Source organism: Bidens hawaiensis, unplaced genomic scaffold (assembly GCF_021521415.1).
Source record: "Bidens hawaiensis isolate Kalapana, Puna unplaced genomic scaffold, B.hawaiensis_p1.1 tig00007310_1, whole genome shotgun sequence".
NCBI classification, from domain to species: domain Eukaryota; kingdom Viridiplantae; phylum Streptophyta; class Magnoliopsida; order Asterales; family Asteraceae; genus Bidens; species Bidens hawaiensis.
Window position 1 is genome coordinate 539,671 of NW_027491507.1, and position 12,413 is coordinate 552,083.

General features: G+C 37.0%; 1 pseudogene; it reads right to left on the bottom strand.

Moving 5' to 3' along the window:
• Nucleotides 1-7,437: 7,437 nt before the first annotated feature.
• On the bottom strand, nucleotides 7,438-9,254 carry LOC143634964 (G-type lectin S-receptor-like serine/threonine-protein kinase At1g34300 pseudogene; annotated as a pseudogene).
• Between the last annotated feature and the right edge of the window lie 3,159 nt (nucleotides 9,255-12,413).

Consider the following 12,413-nt stretch of genomic DNA (forward strand, 5'->3'; position numbering starts at 1 on the left):
GTTTTCTGAAATTTTAGTTAATGTCGAACAAAACTGAGTATGATCTATTTTATGTGATACTATTTATGCGTATATATGTTTTCTGTATTTTGATTCTTATCACCGTAGGCTATATTGTGTATACGTTTTAAGTGTGCTTGTCTATTTAAATAAATTCAATTCCTATGCAAACAAATTGTCATGTATAAAGTGGTATTTAGGGATTTATAAATTGTAAAGTGGTATTTAGGGATTTATATATGGGTCAACATTTTCTTGATGTGGGTATGATTTTTTTTGCTTTTTTGCAGGGGCTTGAATTTTCTGATACTTTAGTGGAAGTTGAAAGACACGGTTCATATTTTTCTGAATTACTATCTATACCCAAACAAGATGATTGGTTTAGACGGTGGATGGTAAAAATAGTTTAAGCGAGTTGTGGGTTATGATGTTTACTTAACATTTTTAAACGGGTCAACTGTTTTAGTATTTTTGTTTTTTTTACCGTTTTAGTTTATATTGTGTTGACCATTTTACATCTATATTTTGATATTTGTATTTATTTTATATGTATATATAATCATACCTGAATCTGATATTGTTATCTTTGACTTTATAAGTCAAATCATGCTACAATGCATGAATCACTCAAAAGTATGTGAGAGTCTTTACACAACACAAGCTAGGGTATTTATTTTAGGTCCCACTTTTTTTTTTGTTTTACGTGTTAATGATTTTAAAACATATTATTCTCAACATTCTAATCGTGTTTTGTAATGCATTTTGAAAATGATAGGTAGTGCCAATTTGCATTATTTGTGGTGAAAAATAGAGACGAGCTAAAACTATTATTTTTAAATGAAGGGAAATAGAATTACCAATACAACTTCAAATGACAAAGAGGTTTTAACGCATTTGTGAATTGTGGTATTAAAATTCCGTTTATCATTGTTATGTGTAATATATTGGTTCACATATAACTTATACTAATGTATAAAGATATTTATTTTTATAATGTTTTTCCATCCCGTGTATTACGCGGGTTCTAAAGCTAGTAATGTTAATAAATGAGCCCGAGCCCAAGGTTCACTTATCAAGCTTGAGCCAGTTGAACATATACAACCCATTAGCGGCATTTTGTTGTACCCATTATTACTCACATATGGTGAATAAAGGGTTAATGTGTTGGTTTTTATTGTGAATAGGAAAATTTTAGCAGGTACAACAAATAACATACACTAAAAGATAAGTATCAAATAATTTTGTTTGTTATGCCTTATGCATTATCTAAAAGATAACATGCACTGGTCAATAAAAATTGACTTGACTGCACCTTCAATTACCGGTAAAGCATTTGAATTCCAAACTTGTTGACTACATAACCTTATATTGCATAATTGCAATAACCAACCCCTAGGGGATGTTTGGTAGAGGGATTTGATTGGGGAGAAATGGAATTAGAAATATTTCTTTTGTTTGTTTTCCACTTTTCATTTCTATTTCTCTTTCTATTTCTCTAAAACTAGAGAATTCCATTTCTCTTTAAAACAAAGAGAAATCCATTTCTCAGCAGCCTCCTCATAGCATGTCACCACCTCGTCTCCGGCCGCCACCTCGTCTCCAAGTCTGCAACCGCCACCTCGTCTCCAAGTCTGCAACCGCCACCCCGTCTCCGCCGTTCGCAGTGGTGAACACAGAGATGGTAACCGGTTGTAGGTTGCAGGTGGTACGGGTGAACGGAGATTAGGGTTTCAAGTGGTGGTTCGTGGTAGGTTAGGGTTTTCAGATGGTCGGGTGATTGTGGTCGCAGGTGGGTGACAGTGGTGGTGGAAATCGGCGGTGGTCGCAGGTGGCTTCTGATTATCATCATCATCATCGCCACCACAACCACCACCACAAAATCTCCAAAGAGGCAGTGATGACAGATCTGAGCCTCCTTTTTCTATATCTTATGTTCCAAAAATTTGAATCTTTTTAATTTCTTGTGTAATGTGGTTGAAGAAGGGGATTTGGTGGCGGCAGCCGGTGGTGGTGGGCTGTGGTTGAAGAAAGAGCTGTGGTGGTGGGGCTGTGGTGGTGGTGCTGGTGGTGGTGGTGGGGCTGTGGTGGTGGTGCTGGTGGTGGTGGGGCGGTGGTGGTGGGGCTGCGGTGGTGAGTGGTGTCAGGTTGGGTGGAGGTGGGGTTGGGTATGGTAGAGTTCTCTGTTTATTTTCTCGTGTACCAAACAAGAGAAATGATTCTCATTCTCCATACCAATTCTCTTTCTCTACAATTCCATTTCCATTTCTATTTTCTCTCCTTTTCCATTCTCTGTACCAAACACCCCCTATAGTATTCATCTCCCATATATTACTAGGCAATATCACATATTTAATAAAAATCACGGATATGAACAAAATATATATTTTATTATTATAATAAGAAAACAAATATTGGTCAAAGAATATTAACTAGTTAACAATCAATACCTAACTACACCTAAATAAACATGATTATAACCAGGTGTACATGTACAGGGGCAGTTTTGAAATAATGAATTAGAGCATATTCAAAACCAAATTTCAATACCTGAATCTTAATTTCTAAACACGTTTGTTACGATACCGAAACTAAAAATTAAGGAAAACAAACAAATAAAATTGACATTCGATCAGATTACGTTATATGTGTTCAATAATGTACCGGACTTTATAAAAAAAAGCAAAATAACGTCGACCGCTAAGATGTCACCAAGTGGCCTAATAGTGCCCCCTTGTGGCTAGAGGTGGTCAAAAAAACCGGTTACGGAACCGGTTTGGCCGGTTTAACCGAAAACCGGTTTTTTAAAAACCGGTTTTTTTAAAAACCGGTTTGACCGGTTTACGTAACCGGTTTACGTATCGGTTATAAGTTTTGGACCCAAAACCGGTTTTATAACCGGTTATAAAAAAAACCGGTTTTTTTTAATAACCGGTTATTAAAAAACCGGTTAACCGGTTTTTAAAATAACCGGTTATTACCGTTATAAAAAAAACCGGTTAACCGGTTTTTTAATAACCGGTTAACCGGTTTAACCGGTTTTCGAACGTTACCAAACGGCCTTATAGCCGTTTTTTTTGTGTTTTTGACCGTTTTTTAGCCGTTTTTTTTTGGTTTTTTTACCATTTTACCCCCACAAACATCTATATATAGTTTAGGTTGGGTATTGGTTAGATCACACTTGATTATACAACTCCAAAAGCTCTAAACGTTTATTTCATACGCGATTATACAACTCCAAACGCTCTTCTTTCGTAGTCGTTTATTTCATACTCGAGTATACCACTCTTAATTCGTAGTCGATTATCATGGCCTCCCAAAGTGCTGCTTCATCGGTCAACATAGGTGCCTCGAACACGGGAGAAACCGTCGTTCGGGTCATCCCCACGAAACGAAACCAAGATATTTGGCAACATTTCGACCTATGCGAAATGTCTAACGGAACCCAAAAAGCTAGATGCAAACATTGTTTGAAGTTTTATAACAAAGAAGCAAACTCCAGTTTAAGAGCTCATGTAGAAAAGCCCTCTTGCAAGGTCTTGAAGGACGAATCCGGAAGTAGTTCGCAGCCGGAGATGACGAATCAAGGAACGGTGTTTACGTACGACCTTGAAGCGGTACGTCAACAGTTTGGCAACTTTGTGATTCAACAATCACTTCCTTTCAACCACTTCGACAACCCTCAATTCACGCAGATGATGCAAACGTATGTTCAACCACGCTACCAACACGTAAGTCGTTCGACCCTTAGAAGAGATATGCTTAAAGCATGGAAAAACGCTAAATCCGAACTAATTTCATACTTTTCAAACTTACAAACTGGTGTGAACTTAACCACGGATGTGTGGTCGGTACCTAATGGTTCGCCCGACTCATACATTTGTGTGACGGCTCATTGGGTTGACCCCCGGTCGTGGCAAATGATGAAACGAACCGTTGCGTTTCAATTGTTTGATTACCCGCACACGGGTAGAAATATTTTTAAACTCTTGGATAAAGTCATTCGACAATACAAGATTGAAGATAAAATCTTTTCAATATCGTTTGATAACGCGTCCAACAATACGGCCGCGGTTGGCCATTTAAAATTAAAGTATAAACCTATCTGTGATGGAGCGTTTTTTCATAGCCGATGCATTGCACATATTATCAACTTGGCCGTGCAAGATGGGTTAAACGTGATCGAAACGCAAAGAAACAATTTTAAAAGAATGTTACGAGATGTTTTTAGCAACAATTCAACATTTTCAAGATACAAAAAATTTTGTGAAGAAGCTAACTGTCAATGGTTGGGGCCTAACTGGGATTGTCCAACAAGATGGAACTCGACTTGTGAAATGTTTGAGAAAGCCATCCAACAAAAACAATCGTTAATTGCGTTTCATCAAATTTTGTCAAATAGGGGTAAATGTGCACCGTACGATCCTAGAAACTGGTTATTGATTGAGATCGTTACGGAGGTTCTTCAAATTTTTAAATCTTGCACAAGTAGTTTATCCGGGGTTTACTATCCAACAAGCCCCATTGCTTTACCAAAAATTGCTGTCATGTGCACAAAGTTGAGTGACCTTCATTGTAGGGGTGCACCTTATTTTGATATGGGTGTAAAAATGAAAGAAAAATTTAAAAAATATTTTCAAGAACTACCCGCTGTTTTGACCTGTGCTGCTGCGTTAAACCCTTGCATCAATGTTGGTGGTGTTGAAGCTTTAATAGAAAAAATTTGTGATGAGCTAGGGTTAAACGACGATCAAAACCCCTATTATAGCCAAACTTTAAAGAATGATTTCAACACCACCTTGGCAAACATGTATGATGTTTACCTTACAAGATACGGGTCGTCTTCCCAAATTCATGACTCGTTAAGAGCTGTTGCCCAATCCCAATCCCAAACCGACCTTGAAATGGGGATGTACTACATGATTTGGGAAGACGCCGGTAAACGTCAAAGGGTAAACACCCCAAGCAGTGAACTTGGAAGGTATGGTGGTACCAACTTTGTGAAACACATGACTCCGGATGAATTTAGAAGTCTTGATTTGCTGGCTTGGTGGAGAGGTAAGGAGGATGAGTTTCCGATCCTCGCCGCCATGGCCAAAGATTTACTAACGGTCCAAGCTTCCACGGTAGCTTCGGAGTCTGCTTTTTCTGTTTCTGGCAGGGTTATATCGATTAGGAGGACTCGACTCACTCCACCAGCTGTAGAGATGTCGATTTGCTACAAGGATTACTTGGACTCTTTAGACAGGGCACAACATCAACGCTCACTCGAGGGGGAAATGGACTATGAGGCGGCCTTGTATGAAGACGAGGTCAATCAAGGACACACTCAACCAATGACCGATGAAGAAGCCGCGTACGACGATTACCTAAGGAATAGCTCGGGATCGGGTAGCGAAGAAAATGAGTAACAAACATCAACTTGTTAATGTAATCGTGTCTAAACATTCTTTAATGTTTGTATTTTTGAGTTACGAATATGCGATAACGATTTAATGTTTGTATTTTTAATGTAAAAGCTATAAATGAAAGTTATGTGTTTTTAATCTTCCAAGCAAAGAATGCTAACAACGAAACCCTAAACCCTAAAGCAAAAAAAAAAAAAAAAAAAAAAAAAAAAAAAAAAAAAAAAAAAAAAAAAAAAACCGGTTAACCGGTTAGACCGGTTTTTAAAAACCGGTTATAAAAAAACCGGTTTAATAACCGGTTCTAACCGGTTTCTAAACCGGTCCAAACCGGTTTGGCCGGTTTGAGTTTTCAGCAATAATAACCGGTTAATAACCGGTCCGGTTATTAACCGAACCGGTTTTTTTCTGGATAAAAAAAACCGGTCCGGTTAAAAACCGAACCGGTTTTTTCAAAAAAACCGATTTGTGCACCTCTACTTGTGGCACCAAAGTTGTCACTTGTACTGTATAATAATTTCTTATGAAAATAAGTGTGTAATTTATAAGTTTACATAATTTTATAAAATCGTCTGTGCATGAATGTGCTCTATTTCGTAAGTAAACAGGAAAAAAAAAGAGAATAAAATAAAAAGAGTCCAACTTTTCAAGAAAAATATCAAATGAATCAATCAAATCAAATCAGTTTAACCAATTTAGATTGGGACTTATAGTACAAGAAGCAAAAATTAAAAACACTGCTTAAAGGTAGGGTATATTTTATGAAGATTGTATCACAAAACAAAACTTTTAAGGAGCCTTTTTAAGATTAATTAATTAAATAACTCAGATCTGTATATACATCAAGTATGTATACAACACATTTTTTAAAAAAAGCAAGATTTTTAGAGGCATACACAAAATACTAATAACATCATAATTTTGTCGAACTAAACTATGTGCCACTAAAAATGTGTGCTAAGCAAAAATTACATACACAAAATGGCATTAAAAATCTAAATTAGTGGCACAAAAGCTTAATGCCATTAAAACATGTGACACTAGATTTTTAATGGCATATGCAAAGTGCCATTAATACCGAAATAAGTGACACAAAAGCAAAATGCCATTTAAAACGTGTGACACTAGATTTTTAGTGGCATACACAAAGTGCCACTAAAATAATAAATTAGTGCACTAAAACTAAGTACCACTAAAAATGTGTTGAAAAGATGGCATATGCAAAGTGCCATTAAAACCAAAAATAGTGACAAAAGTTAAATGTCATTGAATACGTGTGACACTAGATTTTTAGTAGCATACACAAAGTGTCACTAAAATCATAAATTAATGGCACTAAAACTAAATGTCACTAAAAATATCTTATAAGCAGAGATGCCATACGCAAAGTGCCATTAAAAAACCTAAATTAGTGGTACACAAGCTATATGCCATTAAAAACGTGTGACACTAGATTTTAGTGGCATACGCAAAGTGCCACTAAAATCATAAATTAGTGTCAATAATACCAAGTGCCACTAAAAAAGTATTGTAAGCAAACAAAGTGCCATTAAAAACTTAAATTAATGACACAAAAGCTAAATGCTATTAAAAATGTGTGCCACTAAATGGCTTTTTATTTGTAGTGGATTCTAAATGAGTTTGGCTCAATTTCTAAACGAGCCGAGCTTGAGCCAAGGTTAGCTCGGTCTTGGCTCGGCTCGTTGGCTCGTTGGCTCGTTTAGATTAAACCCTAAATTTTAATATCTATATATAATAATACGATACCAATAAATATAAAAGTTATACATATATTATGTCACTCAAGCCCTAAAAGCTTATAAAAAATAACAAAAGTAAAACATATAAAGTTCTTGTTTATAAATTTTATATATGTGTATGTTAAAATTATAGTTTTTGTCTTTTGTAATAAAATTTTTAAAATAAAAAAATGAAAAATTAATAAATAAAAAAATAAAAATAAATTTAAAGGAGTCCAACTCGACGCGCTCGAGCTCGGTTCGAGATTTAAACGAGCCGAGCTCGAGCTCATTTTTTTAGCTCGATAAAGAAAATGAGTTGAGCTTGAGCCAGCTCGATTAAGTTCGAGCTCGAGCACACCTTGGCTCGACTCGACTCAATTACAGCCCTAATATTAACACCAGATGTAAAAGGAATAGAAGCTTCAAAAATATCTTACAATCATGCAAATTTTGATTGGAAACTTTTAACATGTAAAGGAATACATTATCCTTTTCGAACAAGATAAGAGTAGTTTGACTATAAAAAGCAAGTATGCATTCACTCTACAATCCTAAATACAACGTAGCCTCAAAATTCGACAAGCGTTTTATCTTCAAAACATTTCACATGGTTATTTGGAGGCCATTGTAATCTCATTTTTCATCATAAGTGATGTCTCGGTGACTACAACCGATCTTGTTACAACTTCAGACGAAGACCAATCTGCAACATTCCATGCCATTTGAGCCAAAGAATCATTGGGTTCGTTAGTCCCTGCAAACAAATGTGTAAATGGATTTAAAGGCTCAGGGACCTCTAACATGCCCTCCAACATTTTAACAACGAAGCTCATTGTTGGCCTAGTTTCGGGCCTATACTGAACACAACTAAGAGCCACCTTTAACATCCTCTCCACCACTTCTTGATCCTTCTCGTCAATCCCACACACTATCATCAAATCTTTCAATTGCTTTTTTTCATACTTGCCCCACGCCCAAATCGGGAACCATTGCTGGCTACAACCGAGTGTCACGTCCATGTTCCTCCTCCTCCCGATGATCTCAAAAAGAAGCATTCCAAAACTATAAACATCACATTTGTGTGTAACTTGAAAAGGCATCCAGAGCTCCGGAGCCGCGTAACCTGGGGTACCCCGTCCCCCTGTCATGGTTATATGGGTGTTATCCCTATTACACAATTTGGCCAAACCGAAATCGGCTACTTTTGCACATAAATTTGAATCCAATAATATGTTTCCTGGTTTAATATCATAGTGAATTATTCTTTGAGTACATTCTTCATGCAAGTACGTGATGCCTCTTGCGGTTCCCACCGCAATCTCGTGAAGTTTGTCAAACCCTAGCATATCCCCTTTGTTCGCTTTAAACAAATGATTATCTAACGAGCCATTAGGCATGAACTCGTACACAAGAGCAATTAAACTTGATTCAAAGCAAAATCCATAAAGCCTAACAAGATTAAGATGATGAGTTCTTCCCATGGTACTTACTTCTGCCATGAATTGTTCATCGATTCGCTTGTTAGAGGTCCCATTAAGTACTTTCACTGCTACAGGTGTGTTATTGTTGATGTTTCCCTTGTAAACTATCCCAAACCCACCTGAACCCAAACTGACGCTGAAATTGTCTGTTGCTATTTTTAGTTGTTGAGAGGTGAACTTGATAGGCTTTTCCCTTTCAATGTCTTCAAGGAATTGGACCATGGCAAGTGGAATAAACCGAGAGTCGTTGTTCTTTAATGCATCCGACTTCTTTTCAGTAGTTTCTGGTTTCCTAAACAATGTACACATTACTGTACAAAGTCGAAAGCGAAATCATTAATATCTAGAATCAGAGACATTAAATTATAAATGAGTGCGGTTCCCTCAATTGAAAACTCACCAAGTAGAAAAATCATAACACCAAACGCAATACCAATAATCCCAATAGCGAGCATAATCAGGAGGATAATAATTACCAGATACTTCAGTATCAGGATATGGAGAAGGAGAACTAGAAAGAAAAATAATAAGGAAAAGGAGGAGAATGGGAAGTGGAAGACATAATAGTAATAACTTGGAACATATTAGACTGACAATATCAAAATGTGAACTTTTGGGGAAGTTATCATTAACTGAAGACCGTGCATTTATTCCCAACGGGTTTTGTTTAGTTTTCGTTCATTTATGAAGACGCGTGTTTGATTTAGTCAAATGTAGGGAAATGAGTTCATTAATAATTCATTTACGAAGGATTCTATCAGAAGAATGGTGGGGCCTTACCTTTATTTGGTTCAATCAACTTAAATTTTATATTGTATTTTGTCAAGCCTAAAAATCTATGATCCATTATTTATATGCTTGTTCATTTGGTTTTAGTAGATAATGAACACTTTATAACCAGAGAGAAACCGAGTTTTTTCCTAAACTAGTGTTAGTAAAAAAACTATTAATAAAACAGTGTTTCCTAAAAATTATTTACCAACATAATGTTTTCAATTATTTTTGTATTTGTTTTTCACTTTTTCCATTTTATAAATAATGCATTAATTGATTTTATTAGTGCTGCATTATTTGTTTTTGTTTTGAAGCTGTTCTCATTACTGTATATAGATTTTTTCTTCTTTTTCTACGAAATGACTATAACTCTTTTATTTTTATTTTTTTTAATAATACGTGTCAAATATAAGAATCATCCAATATAAATTAAAAAAAAAAATAGAAAACATAAAAGACTAACCGAACATCAAAACTTGACCCGCTACCAATCTTGGTATCAAATATAAACAAAATAAAGATGTCAAATAACGCTGAGTTTCTACAACTCTTAATACCAAACACAAATAAAAAAGTCAAATAAAATCGAGTTATCTTTTTCTTCTTGTAAAAGAAATCAATGAGCTATCTTAAGCTTTCAACAAGTAGAGTTTGATATCAAATTTTCAACTTGTTAAAATAAATGAGCGAAGTCAAGCCGGCTCGCTTTTCAAACGTGTGCTCTGGCTCAGCTCGTGAACAACTCTAATCGGTTCAAGTTTTCTATTTGCTAATTTATGTTCTCTTTACACTTAGATTTTCAAATATGGTGATTGTTAGGGCACGGATTGACACTGTGGATACGTTATCCTGACATATGTGCTTGGATCAGTTATCCTTAGACAGATCCTGTCAGGATCAGTGGTCCTCAGTACTTGGTATTATTAACAATTGTTTCTTGTGTGAGTTGTTATTTAATAAGTATAACGGCACCAAGACTTATTCCACCGGATATCTTGCTATTGGACTTGTCAAACACGTGGTCAAATGGCTGTAACACGTTTAGTGGGAGAAGTGGCGGGTTTATAGGACTTCTTGTTGAGTCACTAACAACTGAGTATTAAGAATATGTTATTCTTGAAGACATGCTTGGATCAATTATCCTTCTGAAGAATTCTCTAGCTGAGTCTGGATCTAGGATCCTTAGTCAACATTGCTATTGATGGATGATTGTCACATGAAGACTGATGTTTAATAACTGCAACGGCTCCTAGACTTAGTCTACCTAAAATTTCGTTACATGACTCCTTTATGCACGTGGTTAAAGTGATAGGAGCAGTTAGTGGAGTAGTTCCTTTAAAATAGGAGCTAGTTGTTATTTTCTTTTATTATTTATATTGAGTTTATGATCAATATTAGGACACATACACATAGATACACTCATTAACGGCTGCACACATTCAGAAACTCTCTCAAGAACTCTCTCTAGCAGTTCATACACACACACATAGATATTCTTGTATTCTTTGATCATAAACTCCAACACTTGTAACCACTTTTATTATCAATATACTCGACGGTGATAGGTTTCACCGTTCGGGGTTTTTTTGTGCCGGAGACCACGATAATCACGTACTCGTCGACCAAAGGTTACCTTGTTGATCCTTGACTAAAGTGATTCGACCAAAGATTATCTTATTAATCCTTGACCGAAATCATTTTATCAAAGATTACCTTGATAAGTTTTGACCGAAGTAAGACTATCTTGGTTAAGGGCTTTTTCCCTCGTGATCACACCGTCCGGGGGTTTTTTGTGCCGGAGACCACGATAATCACGTACTCATCGACCAAAGGTTACCTTGTTGTTCCTTGACTAAAGTGATTCGACCAAAGATTATCTTATTAATCCTTGACCGAAGTCATTTTATCAAAGATTACCTTGATAAGTTTTGACCGAAGTAAGACTATCTTGGTTAAGGGCTTTTTCCCTCGTGATCAAACCTTTGTGTTCACCAAGATTACGCTTATACACTTGTCATTATCGAGTTAGCACCTTACCTCACATAACATATTTGGATACTTGATCCTTAGCAGGTGTCCAAAATAATTTGGCGCCCACCGTGGGGCAATTGGTGCTATAATCTGTATTATTCTCATCAATTTTCATTTTTTCATACCCTATACACTTGCAATGGCCTCTCAATCCACCTCTGCATCGTCAACTATGCCGTCTTCGGTTTCTCTCTCCTCAAGGACCTTGCCGCCGATGCCTCCGCCAATCACGGGAGCACCAAAGGCTGCTACTTCAGGGAGCAAGACACAAATACCAGTCTTCCAGAGCCCGAGAACAACTGCTGCTACTTCGGCGGTAAACTCTAACAATGACGTTTCCTCTATGTTTTTGTAGGTGAAAGCATATATGGAACAACAGAACAAGACCAACCAAAGGATCCTGCGTGAGATCGAAGACATCAAAAAGTCCAAGAGGCCAGCAGAGGATCTCACCCCCCTGATGCCTAGGATGCTGGATTTCACCAGTCCAGGATCCCTGGCTCAGCTTCAGCAAGGATCATCCATCCTTCAACAAGGATCCATGGGTCAACAGACTCAAGGATCCTTAGCCTTTCAGCAAGGATCATCCATCATTCAACAAGGATTCATGGGTCCTCAGACTCAAGGATCCTTAGCCTTTCACCAAGGATCATCCATCCTTCAACAAGGATCCATGGGTCCTCAGACTCAAGGATCCTCAGCCTTTCAGCAAGGATCATCCATCCTTCAACAAGGATCCATGGGTCATTAGATCCAAGGATACACAGATTTTCAGCAAGGACCATCTAGCTTCAACCATGTGTCGATGAGTCAACCAATGCAGAGTTCCTCGATGTTCTAAAGGGGATTAGGGATGCTTCCGCCAGTATACTCCGGGATTCCTTATCAAGGATCCTTCTTTCAGGATCAAGGATCCTTTGGATCCCATCATCAACGGTCTTCCGAAGTCCATGATGGAGACATAATCCCCATGCAGACCATAG